A 15,216-nucleotide genomic window follows, 5' to 3' on the forward strand; every position below is an offset into this window, starting at 1 on the left:
TTAGCAAATTTGCTGATGATACAAAACTGGGTGGCAGGGTGAAATGTGAGGAGGATGTCAGGAGATTACAGGGTGACCTGGACAGGTTAGGTGAGTGGACAGATACATGGCAGAAGCAGTTTAATGTGGATAAATGTATGGTTATCCACTTTGGTGGCAAGAACAGGAAGGCAGATTACTACCTAAATGGAGTCAAGTTAGGTAAAGGGGTAGTACAAAGAGATCTGGGTGTTCTTGAACACAGTCAATGCAGGCAAGCATGCAGGTACAGCAGGTAGTGAAGAAAGCTAATAGCATCCACTTTGGTGGCAAGAACAGGAAGGCAGATTACTACCTAAATGGAGTCAAGTTAGGTAAAGGGCTAGTACAAAGAGATCTGGGTGTTCTTGAACACAGTCAATGAAGGCAAGCATGCAGGTACAGCAGGTAGTGAAGAAACCCCTTGCACTAAGTTTCCAATATCGTATATCAGAAGGAGCAGTGAATGAGTAGCTAATATCGTTAGAAATTGTAAATTTTTCATCTCTGCAGGTATTGCATCGTTTCATCGACATTGTAAGGTTTACTGGCAGCACCGGGAAGTGTGGGATGTATTCACAAGAAACAAAGTTAAAAATCATACAACACCAGGTTATAGTCCAACATGTTTATTTGGAAGCACTAACTTTCGGAACACTGCTTCTTCATCAGGTGTTTGTGGCGCAGGATCATAGGAGAATTTATAGCAAAAGATCGCAGTTTCATGCAACAGAAATAATATATTGAACAAACTTAGATTGTTGTGAATTCTTTCATCTTTTAGAATGGGTTGCAGGTTTTGGTTCATTAATATGTAAATCCCAGAACTTGTTTGAAGACACATTCTCGAGACAACTTAAGGTCTGTATCCCAATCTTGAGTGAGACTGGTTCTATTTCCAAAATAGGAATTTATAAAATCTCACATGGATTGACTGCCTGTAGATTGTATTTGGCTCAAAAAGCGCACAATGTATCTGCAAATACAAAATCACACCTAAGCCTTATATGTAAGTGAGCATGCATGAGAGTATGTGTGAGTGATAGAGTATCAGCCTGTGAGAGGGTGTATATGTGTGTGTGTCTGAGAGAGGGATCTGTGTGAATGTGAGTGTATGTGCTTTGTGTGGGTGTGAGAGCGCGTGACAGTGAAGTGGGGTTACCTGTCATGTGACATGAACCCAAGGTCCTGGTTGATGCCATCCTCTTCTGTTCCGAAATTGGTACCAGCCTCTTCTGGGCCACTAAAACTGAATAAGCAGTTACATAGCACACATTGGAGGGGGCAGGGTGGGACTTGTCTTTCGATATGCAGAAGGTGGGAGGTTTTGGGTGCTGGAAACTCGGGAAAACACATGCTGGAGAAACTTCGGCTCAGAGAGATGCAGCTGGAAGCCAGGGTGCAGACACGTTGGGGGAAATCATCAAACCCCCGACACTGTGGAAACAGGCCCTTGGGCCCATCAATCCATACTGACCACCACTCCCCCACCCTTAGACCATCCCAAACAATAACCTCCACAGCAAATCCCTGAATTTAGAACACCCAATCCACTCTAAGCTGCACACCTTGGGAAGAAATCAGAGCACCCAGAGATGGGGGGGTGGGGGGGGGGGGGTGAGTGCAAACTCCACACAGACAATCACCCTCAGGGTGGGATCGAACTCAGGTCCCTGGCACTGTGAGGCAGCGGTGCTAACCACTGAGCTGCTGCCGCACCACCTACAGTCTTGGATTGAAGGAATCGATTGACTTCATTCCAGGATTGAAGGAATCGATTGGCTTCATGCCAGTCCTGGTGACACTCCAGCCCGTTTGGGGAATTGAATTTGCTTCCACAGAGTTTCCACGGTACAGGGGTCATTGCGTCTCAGCAGCTTCAACGATCCAAAGAAGGGCTCTCTACAGCGAGAACACTAATCCACATTTCGCTACAGAGTTAAAGTTCTCTGCACAGCCAGAACCCTGGAACACTCCCACGCAGGCTGCGTGTAATCACGGGGCTTCTCAAGTCACGTTGATGTTTGAAATAACTTCCCCTCCTGGATTCAAACGCTGCTGATATTCAGACCCTGAGTAAATTTCTTGTGCACGCCTGAACAGCAAATCCTCCTCTGCTAATACCTTGAGAAAACAGATCAGTGCTGTCAGTGCAGGGCAGGAAATAGGATAGGAGAATTCTAGTTTGTACCGAAACGTTTGTACCGAACAGCCTTCCCTATCTCCTACTCGAAATCTCTGTCTCCCATTTCCTCCACCTTTCAATGGATTCCAACTCGAATTCATCCTTCCATCCTACTGATTTTGCCCAGCTCCCCTCACCGGAAAGCGCTGACTCTCGGTTCAGTTTCTTAGTCACTTCTTGCCATTCCCAGTATATTGCCCACATCTTTATTTAGTTTTTAAAACAGAAAGGCAGTGGTTTGCTGATGCCAGGATCTGAGGGTAATTGCGCTCACGCTCCAGATTCTCGTGTCATTCACAAAAATCTGCACTGCACATTTGCAAAGAAGGGGATGCTGGGAGTGGGTGGGACGCATTCACCAACTCCCCATTCAATCAAGACCCAATCATGCCCACAGGGCCCCCTGTCTATTCTCTCTCGCTATCCCTAGCTTCCCCCCTCTCACACACATGCCATCCTCTCCGTCCATTCAATCTCCATACCCTCTTCCCCCTGTCTAGTCCAGTCTCTCGTCCACCCTCTGCCTTCCTCCATCCAGTCCCTCTCCCCACACTCATTCTCTCTCTCCTCCCACTCTCTGCCCCCCTCCATTCTCTCTCTTCCCCCACCCTCTGCTCTCCATCCATTCCCTCTCTTTACCCCACCCTCTCCTAACATTCATTGTTGCTCTCTTTCTCCCTCACCCTCTTCCATTCTCTCCCTCCACACTCTGCACCCCCATTCTCTCTCTCTGACAAACGCTCTGCCCGCCCATCCTGTGCACCCCCAGGGTTTCTTTAACTCCAATGCTCAGTCCCCGTGTCCATTTCTCTCTCTCCATTCCCCCTAGCCTCTGTTTCCCGTCCAATTTCTCTACCCGCACCCCCACTCTCATCCTTTCTTGTGCCTCGAGCCCTCTTTGATCACTGTATTAGCCCTTCTAAGGATAGAGAGAGAGCGGATAGTGATGACTCTACCTGGGAGATGGGAGGGGGTGGTGTGAGAAATGGCTGATCTTTAACATTGAGAATCGCTAAAAAGATATTTTCAAAAACATCAGTAAAGGTTGAAAGCAAAGTCAGTTATTTTTAAAAAAAGCTCCAGACATTTTTCTGAAACTTGCATTGAAATCTGTGCAATTAGGCCACAGTTGAGGACAGGCTGTGAGGATGGAATGGCCAATTCCTCGTCTTGTGAAGTTGGTTCAGATTAATTAGAAATAGAGTCATAGAGTTGCAGAGCAGGGAAACAAACCTTTCGGTGCATGCCAACCACATATTCTAAATTAATCTGGTGATCCATTTGCCACCATTTGGCCCATATCTCTCTCAACCCTTCCTATTCATATACCCATCCAGATGCCTTTTAAATGTTGTAATTGTTCCAGCCTCGACCACTGTCTCTGGCAGCTCATTCCATACATATACCACGCTCTGCATGAAAATGTTACCATGTCGGTCCCATTTAAACCTTTCCCCTCTCACCCTAAACCTATGCCCCTCCAGTATTGGATTTCCTCGACTCTAGGGAAAAGACATTCAAAAATTGAGCAGCCAGACAAAATGCAAAAGGGATAAACTGTTGAGCCCCAGGAAAACAAAAGTGTGGCTCCAGCCTTTTTTTCTCTCCGATTGGCAGTTGGACCAGCATCTCCACTGGGCATACTGCGCATGCTTCTCGATGTCAGGAAGCATTGCGCATGTATGCTGGTGTCAGCAAAATACTGCACATGCTCTTTACTGTCAACGGAAACGGCTCGCAACATTCTTCTGATCGACCAATGGGAAGCTCTGAAGGACGGGAAGGAGTGTGGTCCTCCTGCCATTGAGAGCCTCCCCCCCCTATTGTCGGAATGCGGAAGTTGGACCATGCGCTTGTGAAGGTATTGCTGCTCCTCTCTCTATGAATGAAGATTTAACTTCATCCCAGACTGCAACTTCTTTCCTCTGTCCAACATCTGTGAGTACAACACACTCTTCTCACCCCCTTTTCCATTTTATTTTTTCAATCTGGTGTTCAGTTCTTAACTTGCAGCAAAGTTGGTTCAGGTCTGTGTCTTAATTGGCAACCACATGGTAAATGTAGTAACGCAGTGTGAAGTTATAGCCTTTCCTATGAAATAAAAACAGAAAGGAGGTACATTGTTTAAATGGTGATATATTGGGATGTGGAGTCAGTGAGGACTACAAATACTGAAAATCAGAGTCGAAAATTGTGGCGCTGGAAAAGCACAGCTGGTCAGACAGCATCCGAGGTGCAGAACAGTCAACGTTTTGGGCAAAAGCCCTTCATCAGGAATGATGTGTGGATGTACAAACGTGCCTCAGCTACCTTCTGCTCAGGCTTTCTACTCCAGTCAATGCCAGTTGTCACATAGGTGCAGCAAGCAATCAGCAAGGCAAGTGGTATATTAGCAAGAGGAATTGAGTTCAAAGTGGGGGTGCCTTCCTGCAGTTAGGGAGATATTGAATATATTCAAAGCTGAGTTCATCTGACTTTTGAATGTCAAAAATAGTTTTGGGGGAAGGCAAGAAATTTTGAAAAAAAAATTTATTAGAAACTTTTTCAAATCTCTCACAACACCACTATATACAAAAAAGAACAATAACAAAATACAGAAAAATAGCAGTACAACAATGTCATATTATAATACTATTAATAATGAGCTACCTATTATTCTACTAGAACAAACTTAGCTTAAACTAAACTACAATCAAATTGAATAAAAATAAAATTAAACATAATTTAAGTTAATTTGAATTCTATCACATTACTTTATTCTATTTCACTCACCACACCTCCATTAAGGCTCCTATCCATGGGAGCACCAGTTATTGCACCTGTATTCCTTTCACCCAGCCTTGCCCTCCCAGGGCCCCATGAGCGCCCAGACTGATTCCCACAGTAATACCACGGCTCTAATTAATATTGCTGATCAGTCTGCATCAATATAATTTAGAAAGGGCTGCCACGTCTTGTAAAACTACTGTTTGGTGGTGCACCATATTTGTGAGGTCATCTTGGGGGATGCTCCATCACCAGCATATGCCACCACATAAGCCCTGGGGTTTTTTTCCAACGTCCAATTAATTAAAATGTTCTTCCTTGCACAGTGCATAAGAATGTTACAGTCTGTTCCTGTGTTCTCCGAGAGAAGGCAAATTTGGCAACCCCAGAAGAAGAAATACCGGATTCACTTTAACTTCAATCCCCCAGGATGTCCTTCAGCTCCCTTACTATCGCACTCCAGCATCCCTGGATCTTACAACATGACCAATAGCAGTGTGTGAGTGCCTATACTAATTTTACATTTGGAACACCCTGGTGATACGCCTCTCTTGAACTTAGCTCGCCTCTCTGGCACCACATAAGCCCTGTGTAAACTCTTCAACTGCATGTCCTGTGCTTTGTTACATATTGAAGTTTTCCTTATATTTTCGCATATATCTTGCCATACTTACAATGAAATATCTTATCCTAGCTCCCGATTCCACATCCTAGAGAGTCCCTCCACATCCCCTAAGGTACATCCCTTCTGTAAATGATACAACGTACTAATTGAAAGAGCGCCTGTACAGCAGAGTACTCTTTATTCCACATTTGACCTGTAATGCTGAGCCAGGAGGGTGGTCTTCCTCTGTATATAATCCCTTAGCTGAAAGTACCGGAAAAGGTCCCTATTAGACAATGCATATTTCTGACTTAGCTGGCTAAATGACATCAAGACGTAACCCTCGAATAAATCTTCCCTACAGGAGATTCCCTTCTTCTCCCATGACTTAAAGCCGGAGTCCATTGCCCCAGGTTTAAATCCTTGGGGTGCCACCAGTGGGGTAATCAGTGAGGTCTTCAGCCAATTGCCCTTGTCTTGCCTCATTATCCTCCAGGCTTTCACTGGATTTAAAATGATTGTACTCTTACACTGCTCAGTCTCGGATTTCATCTTATCAATGAATAATAGATTAACTAGGGGACATCTCGACTGCAATGCTTCAACATCAAGCAAAATCGACCCGAGTCCCCTCGTTCCCAGTCACACACATATGCTAAGAAAGTGCTTATTTGATATCTCCAAGTCCAAAAGGTCCACTCCTCCTCACCCTGTCAGAGCTGCAATTTGCTAAACTTAATTAGGGGGAGGCTGCGACACCAAATAAAAGAACCTAGCCAACCATTGAACCTCACTAATACTCATCTGGGTAGCAACAACAGGAGCATTCTCATGGGGTACAACACAAGAGGAAGAACATTCATTTTAATCAGAGCTATTCGCCCTAACCATGATAATGGTAATCCGTCCCACCGCTGCAAATCCTGCTTTATCCTCTCCAGTAATTGTACATAGTTAGCTTTATACAGCTGGTGGAAGGCAGGGGTAATAAAAATTCCCAAATACAAAAACCCTTTGGACGACCATCTAAATAGGAACTGCATTCCATCCTTCAGATCAGGCACCTCCACTAATTCTCCCCCCACATCGGCATGGCTTCTGATTTTGTAAAGTTGATCCTGCAGCCCACAAAAACAGTCAAATAAATTAATTGTTTGAATCAGTCGAGGAACGGACTCCTCCAGATTGGCCAACAGCAAAAGGACATCATCAGCATATAGGGTAATCTTATGTTCCCCCATTCCCACTCCTGGCGCCACTATTTCAGGAATCCTCCTGGTAGCTTCAGCTAATGGCTCAATTGGCAAGGTAAATAGCAGTGGTGAAAGAGGACACCCCTGTTGACTACCTCTCCCAGTATTAAAGTTATCTGACTTAGTGCCATTTGTGATGACTGCTGCTTTAGGATCATTATACAACACCACCACCCACCTAGCAAAGGTTGTACCCAGACCAAAGCGCTTGAGGACCCCAAGCAGGTACAGCCATTCTATCTGGTCAAATGCCTTTTCTGCATCTAGGGAGGTCACCGAACCCAGGATCAACCTTTGCTGGCATACCTGCACCATGTTCAGTACCCTCCTGATATTGTTGGAGGAGCTACGGCCCTTAACAAAACCCATCTGATCTTCTTTCACAATACAGAACAACACCTTTTCCAACCTCAGGGTCAGCGTCTTGGGTAGAATTTTAAAATCTACATTCAACAGTGAAATGGGTCTGTATGAAGCACATTCTTCGGGCTCTTTCCCCTCCTTTAAAATGAGGGAGATATTAGCTTTCCTAAGAGAGGGCGGAAGATAATCCTGTGCATATGAATAGCGATACATCCCCACCAACACATTTATGAATTCCGTATAGAATTCACTTGGGAATCCATCTGACCCCAGTGCTTTGCCACCTTGGAGATGTTTTATTGCATCCTGCACCTCCTGTATCGTCATAGGCCCATTCAACAGGAAACCTGTTCCGCGTTTATACTGGGGAGATGCAGGATCTCAAAAAAGGCCTGTATTCTCGCTGCACCATGTTCATCTCCCTCCGACCGATATAACCCTGCAAAGTATTCCCTAAATCTTCTTTAACTCACGGGTAACTGTACCAGCCTTCTCTCTAACAGACATAATAGATTGGGAAACATTTTTCTTTCTGGCCAGATATCTACTTGGCGTATCTACAAAATCAAACAATCTTTGTTGAGCAAAGCAGACCTTTTTTTTCCCCAGTGTATGCAATGAGTTGGGAGCAGCCCGGAGAGCTGCAGCCTATTGTAATATACTTCCTCAGCTATCTGCAGACGGGTCTCCAACATCTGTTGTTACTCCTTCCTCTGCGTCCTTCTCGTCATTGAATAAAAAATAATCAGGCCTCATAAAGATGCCTTAGTGGCCTCCTACAGTATTTCCGGATTACTGGCCGTACCCGAGTTGATATCCCAGAAGGCTCTGAACTCTTGTGATGTACTCAACAGATTTGCTATCCCTTAACAGGAATGGGTCCATGCACCAGTGCTGTGCATCCATTCCACCACTCTTGATTTTACCATCTAATTACACTGGCACATGGTCCGAGACAGCAATATTGCCAATTTCACAAGCCAATGTTCTGTCCAAGCAATCCAATGGCATTAAAACGTGTCAGTTCCCATGTGGTACTTGTGTGGGTTGGAAGAGAAAGTAAAGTCTCTTCCATTAGGGTGGAGATGCCTCCACACATCCACTAATCCCAACTCCTCACACATGTCCACCAACTGCTTAGGTTGCGCGGGTGTACCTGCCTGGCCCCTTGGCACCCTGTCTACCTCGGGATCTATTAGGCGATTAAAATCCCCTCCAGTGACCATGCGGCGTACCCCAAGACTCATTAATTTAGCAACTGCATCAATTAGAAATTTAAGAGGGTGCACCGGGGGGACAATACACATTCAGGACGCCATACTCTTCACCATGTATGAGAGCTTTAAGAATGACGGACAGTCCATGTTTGTACTTAATTTGCTCAATTACCTGGAAAGGGAGGTTCCTTCTTACCAGTATAGCCACTCCTCTACACTTGGAGCTAAAGGAGGAGAATAATACCCTATCATAACCTCCTTGCTGCAGTTTCAGATGTTCCTTATCAGTTAAATGTGTCCACCCTTTCCTTCCTGAGGCTTGACAGCACCGTCTTTCTTTTTAATGGGGGAATGGCTCCCTTTTACATTCCAGGAGCACCACCTGAATGAATCAGTAGCCATGGTCATCCAGGGCAGCCCGTGGTTTCCTAAGAGGAGGAAGCTTATCTGAGGTGTGGTGAGCAACAAAGACATTAACTCTATAAAGTCTAAAAACTGCTCCTATTCAAAACTACTATAAATAAAAATCTAACCACCACATATAACTTAAGCAAATGCGCAAATAACCCCCAATTATGTAGAGATCTCCCCCCTCAACCCCCCAACCCCACCATTGCCACCATCCTGCCTCCTTCCCACTGAGGCTGTGCCCCAAACTCCAGGCAATTCACAGATTGAAAAAAACATGTTATTTACATTCTGAGAGTTAACAATGGTTGCCCATCTCCCCACACCACTTCTCCATACATCTTAAGCACAGGTATAGCCACCCCCAATCCAAACACAAAAGGACAGCAGTAAAGAAATGGCCTCAGACAATACCTAACTGACTGATATACTATATAATTCCAGTTTTACTTCAAGGCAGTACGTATAAAGCCGATAACCACAAGAAAAGGGGCAAAAAAGTAATGATGTCCCTCCCGCCTTCACCCCGACTCGATTTCTTTAATTCAGAGAATTTGCAAAGTCCTTCGCCTTTTCTGCTGAATCAAAATTATATACCATCCCTCCATGAGAGAAACGCAATACGGTCAGGGACCTCAAAGAATATTTTCTGTTCAGATCCCTTAATTAACTCTTAAATTCATCAAATGCCCTTTTCTTAATCCAGGCTCCCGAGAAGTCCTGAAAATATATTATTCTTGAGCCTTTGTGCATTAAAGCCTGTGGATCTCTTCCCAGTCTTCTTGCTGTTACAATCACTAACTGTTTTTCTCTTTTATGCAGGAGGCCCACTCGGACCACGCGGGGCTGCGGGTCCGACCCGGACGTGCGCATTTCGATCTGGTTGGCCCGCTTCACACTCAACAGGCCCGACTCCAACTCCAGCCCCAGGAATCCAATAAAGTCTTCGCCTCCCTCACATTCCGGAAGACCCACGAGTTGTAAGATATTTCTTCTACTTTAGTTTTCCAGGTCGTCCACTTGCTCCTGAAGGACCCGAACCTGGTCTTCCAGCGTTTAGATCCTTCCTCCTGAGACCTCCGCCACGGTCTTGATGCCACGGTCCTCTTCTCCGCTGCCTATTCTCTTCGGGCCAACATTTGAATTTCCTGCTCCATGCTTTTCCAGTGTGGCAGATAGCGGTTCCACCGCTGCTTCAATCTTATCTCAGAGTTTGGCAAACACCGAGAGTAACTGCTGCTGCCCCATTAAACCCAAAGGGTCTGCCCTGGGAGTTTGAGCAATGGCTCCAGGCGCCCCCGATGCAGTAGGGGAGTGCCCTACCTGCTGCACCCCTGTCGGCCCTTTTCCTTCATTTGCTTTCATTCTGGTCCTAAAGCTGTCAAACCACAATTATAGCAGATCTAGACGTTCAGTAAGTTTATATTAGCGATTGTTTTCTCCTACGGATGGTTAATGAGGTGGGGGGAGGGGGTAAAAGTCCACCTTGCCGGGGGTATGGCACAGAGCCCAGCACAGCAGACCACTCAAACCACCGCCATCTTGGATTTCCAAGAAAACGGTTTTAAGACTAGTACAGAACAGCTGCACGGTCATACAGCACACAAACAGACCCTTCGGACCAACTAGTCTATGCTGACTATGTTCTCAAACCCAACTAGTCCCATCTGCCAGTGATTGGCCCATATCCCTCCGAACCTTTCCTATTCATGTGCATTTCCAAATGTCTTTTAAACATTGTCACTCTACATGCATCCACTACTCCCTTTGGACACCCATTCCACACACAAACCGGAGAAAGAAATGGAGCTCTTCATATCTTTTTAAAATCTTTCTCCTCTCCCCTTCAAAATTTGCTCCCTAATCTTGAACGCCCCACCCTAGGGAAAGGACACCTGCCTTTCACCTCATCTGTACCCTTCATGATATTATAATCCTCTATAAGGTCACCTCTCAGTCTCCTCTGCTCCAGTGAAAGAAAACCCAATCTATCCACCTGGCTGTAGTTATATTCATATTCAGTTATGATGTGTTCAATGTTGGTGCAGGCTCAAATGGCCAACTCCTGCTCCCATTTCTCTCACTCTGTGTCCAGGACAGCATTAGGAGATTGGGAAAGGGGAGGGATAGATATCTCGTTTGTTTTTATTTTTAAAATGCACTTGATTCCCACAAATAAAATCAACAGGTACAAGTACAGCACATGCAGTGTTCCTCATTGCAGCTTCAAGGTTTTGTGTCCTCTTCTTACGCGTTGGCTCCAGCACATTCAGCATACTTCCCCCGCCCACCCACCCCCCCCACCCCTCCCCATCCCCGCCCTGAGCCGTTGATGCTTCCATTGTTTATAAAATCAAGAGAGGAATGGATAGGGTAAATAGACAAGGTCTTTTCTCTGGGAGTGTAGAACTATAGAGTAAAAGATTGAGGGTGAGTTGGCCCGGGGAGGGGGCGAGGAATTTAAAAGGAACCGAAGGGGCAATTCATGCAGAAGATGGCGCGTGTAAGGAAAGAGCTGCCAGAGGAAGTAGTAGATGCTGGTATAATTATGACACATTTAAAAGGCATCTGGATAGGTTTATGAATAGGAAGGGTTTAGAGGGATATGGGCCAAATGCTGGCAAATGAGACCAGATTCAGTGAGGATATCTGGTCAGCATAGACCATTGGACCAAAGGACCTGTTTCTGTGCTGTATATCTAGATGACTCTGGTTTGCCATGCCAGTCTGTTCAATTTCTCTCTGGTGTCATAGCCTTGATGTCTCATTCTAAAACTCCCCTGTGGGGGCACGTTTACCATTTTGTGTCTGATTGGTTGCCAAGAAGCTACATTGCCGGTTCATCCTGAATTTACACACTATATTTTTGCTTCCAAAAATCAGACCTGCTCACTCTCAACAGTATCCCAATGTCGTGGAAGATATTAATTTTCAGGTGGAGATATCCAAAATTCAGAGAGATGTCAGTTGTGACTGTTTTGCTCTTCTGTCCCTGTCAGATCCTGAATCAGCACTTTCAGGAGAATTAGAATGGAGTGAGAACAGAGGGGGAGAGAGAGAGAGAGAGGGATGGTGCTTTCAGTTTTGTGGAATAATAAAAGAAAAGAATGTTCTGCAGAAAGTAGAATTGCATGTTCTGAATTTCTACCCTGGACTGACAGTGTTGACTTTTGTAATCTCTTTTCAGAGTATTTGATCTGAAGATGATGTTTCAAAATCAACACATGAAGGGCTGATGCCTGAACCATTGACTCTCCTGCTCCTCAGATGCTGCCTGACCTGCAGTTTTCTACTCTGATTCTCCAGCATTTGTGAGTCACTCAATCCACCGGGACTGCAACAATTTTCAACTATGATCCAATTGGTTCCTGTTTCAGTACATTTTCAGCATCAGTGGGACTGGAAGAGAGACCCTACTGTTGCAGCAACGCACTGAGTGTGGAGCCTGAAACAGTTATCTGGCCTGGAAAGAGGAATTCGAGGCAGGGAGGGGACATACACGCGTTTGTGTGCAACTGTAGCTTCGGCCATGGAGAAACCATGGAAGTGTGGCGACTGCGGGAAAGGCTTCCGTGTCCCGTCTGCCCTGGGGACACATCGGCGCAGTCACACCAGGGAGAAGCCATTCTCCTGTCCTAAGTGCAGGAAGGCCTTCAGTGATTCCTCCGCCCTGCTGAGGCACCGGCGGGAGCACACTGGGGAGAGGCCCTTCAGCTTCCCTAAGTGCAGGAAGAGCTTCAGTGATTCCTCCGCCCGGCTGAGGCACTTGCGGGTTCACACGGGGGCGAGGCCCTTCAGCTGCCTCAAGTGTGGGAAGGCCTTCAGCGATTCCTCCGCCCTGATGAGGCACCAGCGGGTGCACACAGGGGAGAGGCCCTTCCGCTGCCCCGATTGTAGGAAGGTGTTCACTCGCTCCTCCCACCTCGTGATTCACCGGCGGGTCTACACCGGTGAGAAGCCCTTCCCCTGCCCCAAATGTGGGAAGGCCTTCAGCGATTCCTCTGACCTGCTGGCTCACCAGCGGGTCCACACCGGCGAGAGGCCATTCACCTGCTCTGTCTGCGGGAAGTGCTTTACACGCTCTTCCGACCTGCTGAAGCACCAGCGGGTCCACACTGGGGAAAGGCCCTTCAGCTGCTCTGTGTGCGGGAAGGGCTTTGCTGTCTCCTCCACTCTACTGACGCACCAGCGGGTCCACACTGGGGAGAGGCCGTTTGCCTGCCTCGAGTGCGGGAATGGCTTTGCTGTCTCCTCCACTCTACTGACGCACCAGCGGGTCCACACTGGGGAGAGGCCGTTTGCCTGCCCCAAGTGTGGGCAGAGGTTCACAATGTCCTGCAGCTTGAACAAGCACCAGCGGAGGCACCAATGCTCCTAACAATCAGATTCTGCCGGTAACGCTGCTGAGGGTCACCCCCAGGACTGATCCTCCTGCCCTTTCTAACAGTGGGGGTAGTGGGAGAGTTGGTAGGCTTTTTTGCTTTCTACTGGGGGAGTTGGGGGGGGGGGAGGGAGGGTGGTGGCTCAGTGGTTAGCACTGCTGCCTCATAGCGCCAGGGACCCAGATTTAATTCCATCCTCAGGGTGACTGTCTGTGTGGCGTTTGCATGTAATTCCCCGTTGTGTCTGCGTGGGTTTCCTCTGCGTGTTGCAGTGTCTTCCCAAAGTGCAAACGTGCGCATGTTTGGGCGAATTGGCCAAGCTAAATAGTCCCATAGTGTTCAAATATGTGTAGGTGTGGTGCATTAGTTAGGGGTAAGTGCAGAGTGATAGGGTAGGAAAATGTGTCTGGGTGAGTTACTCTTCAAAGGGTCGCTCTGAACTTGTTGGGCAGAAGGGCCCGTTTCCACACTGTAGTGCCTCTATATTTCTATGAACCTTGCTTCCAGTGGGCGCTGCTGCTCATTGAGCCCAAGACCCGCACAAACCTACGACCGCAAAACCATTGGAGCAGAAGTTAGGATATTTTGACCCATCGAATCTGCTCCACCATTTATTAGAGACAAAATAAAAAACTGCAGATGCTGGAATCTAAAATAGACAAACAGGAGGCTGGGCACAATAAGGCAGGCAGCACCAGGAGGTGGAGAAGTCAGCATTTCAGGTATTATCCCTCAGGACTGAAGAAGGGTTCTACCCGAAACGTTGACATCTCCATCAGAAATGATTTATCAGTATGTTGTTAGAACTAGAGGGCATAGGTTTAGAGTGAGAGGGGAAGGATTTAAAAGGGACCTAAAGGGAAAACTTTTCACGCAGAGTGTGGTGCGTGCATGGAATAAGCTGCCAGAGGAAGTGGAGGAGACTGGTAGAATTACAGAATTTAAAAGACATTTGGTTGGGGACATGAATAGAAAGGGTTAGAGGGATTTGGGCCAAGTGCTGGCAAATGGGACTAGATTAATTAAGAATATCTGGTCCGCGTGGACGAGTTGGACTGAAGGATCTGTTTCTGTGCTGTACCTCTCTATGACTACCGGTCCTGATGTAAGTTTCGAATTTAGTAACTTTGAATAATTCAATCTTGTTGAATTCACCTCCTGGAAGGTTTCAAATGAACCCCTCCAAGCGATATGATTTAACTACGCCGAGTTGGATAAAGTATCCCATCAAGTACAACATGAATGCGCAGTTGAAGAAGTTGAAGTCAGAAGTCACACAATACCAGGTTTCAGTCCAACAGGTTAATTTGAAATCCCAAGCTTTGGGAGCATTGCTCCTTTATCAGTGCTGCTCCTTCATCACTTCACCTGATGAAGGAACAGTGCTTCGAAAGCTCATGAGTTCAAATCAATCTATTGGGATTCTCACCTGGTGTTGTGTGACTTCTGACCTGTCCACCCCCAGCACCTCCACATCAGAGTCGACGAATGAGATCAGACTTTATTCAGCATGATTTAGTGAGATATTCATCTGGATGTCCTTATGCCTCCAACATCGATTCTCCTGCTTCTCGGGTGCTGCCTGACCTGCTGTGCTTTTCCAGCACCACACTCTCAACTCTGAGCTCCAGCATTTGCAGTCCTCACTTTATCTTGGTTCATGTGGATACTCAACACTGTCAGAGTTACAAAGAGATTCCAGTCATAGAGTACTATAGCACAGAGACAGGCCCTTCAGCCCAAACTGGCCCATGCTGACCAAAATGTTTGTCAACACTAACCTCATTTCCCTGCACTTGGCCCATATCTTTCTAAAGCTTTCCTACCCATGTATTTTTGAAACGCCTTTTCAACGTTGTTAATGTACCTGCTTCAACCACTTCCACTGGCAGCTGTTTCCCCAGGCGAACTACACTCTGTAAATATTTTGCCCCACATCTTTTCTTCCATCTTTCTCCTCTCACCATAAAACGCGTCCTTGCTCTTGAAATCCTTCCTCTAGTGAAGAGACAGCTACCAT

The 15,216-nt window shown here is 46.4% G+C and overlaps 1 pseudogene; it reads left to right on the top strand.

Moving 5' to 3' along the window:
- The first annotated feature begins 12,343 nt into the window (after positions 1-12,343).
- Positions 12,344-13,240, top strand: LOC148143629 (uncharacterized; annotated as a pseudogene).
- The last annotated feature ends 1,976 nt before the right edge of the window (positions 13,241-15,216 follow it).

This window comes from Chiloscyllium plagiosum, unplaced genomic scaffold (assembly GCF_037043375.1).
Source record: "Chiloscyllium plagiosum isolate Xiang-an unplaced genomic scaffold, Cpla_swu_hap1 HiC_scaffold_27, whole genome shotgun sequence".
Lineage (NCBI taxonomy): Eukaryota > Metazoa > Chordata > Chondrichthyes > Orectolobiformes > Hemiscylliidae > Chiloscyllium > Chiloscyllium plagiosum.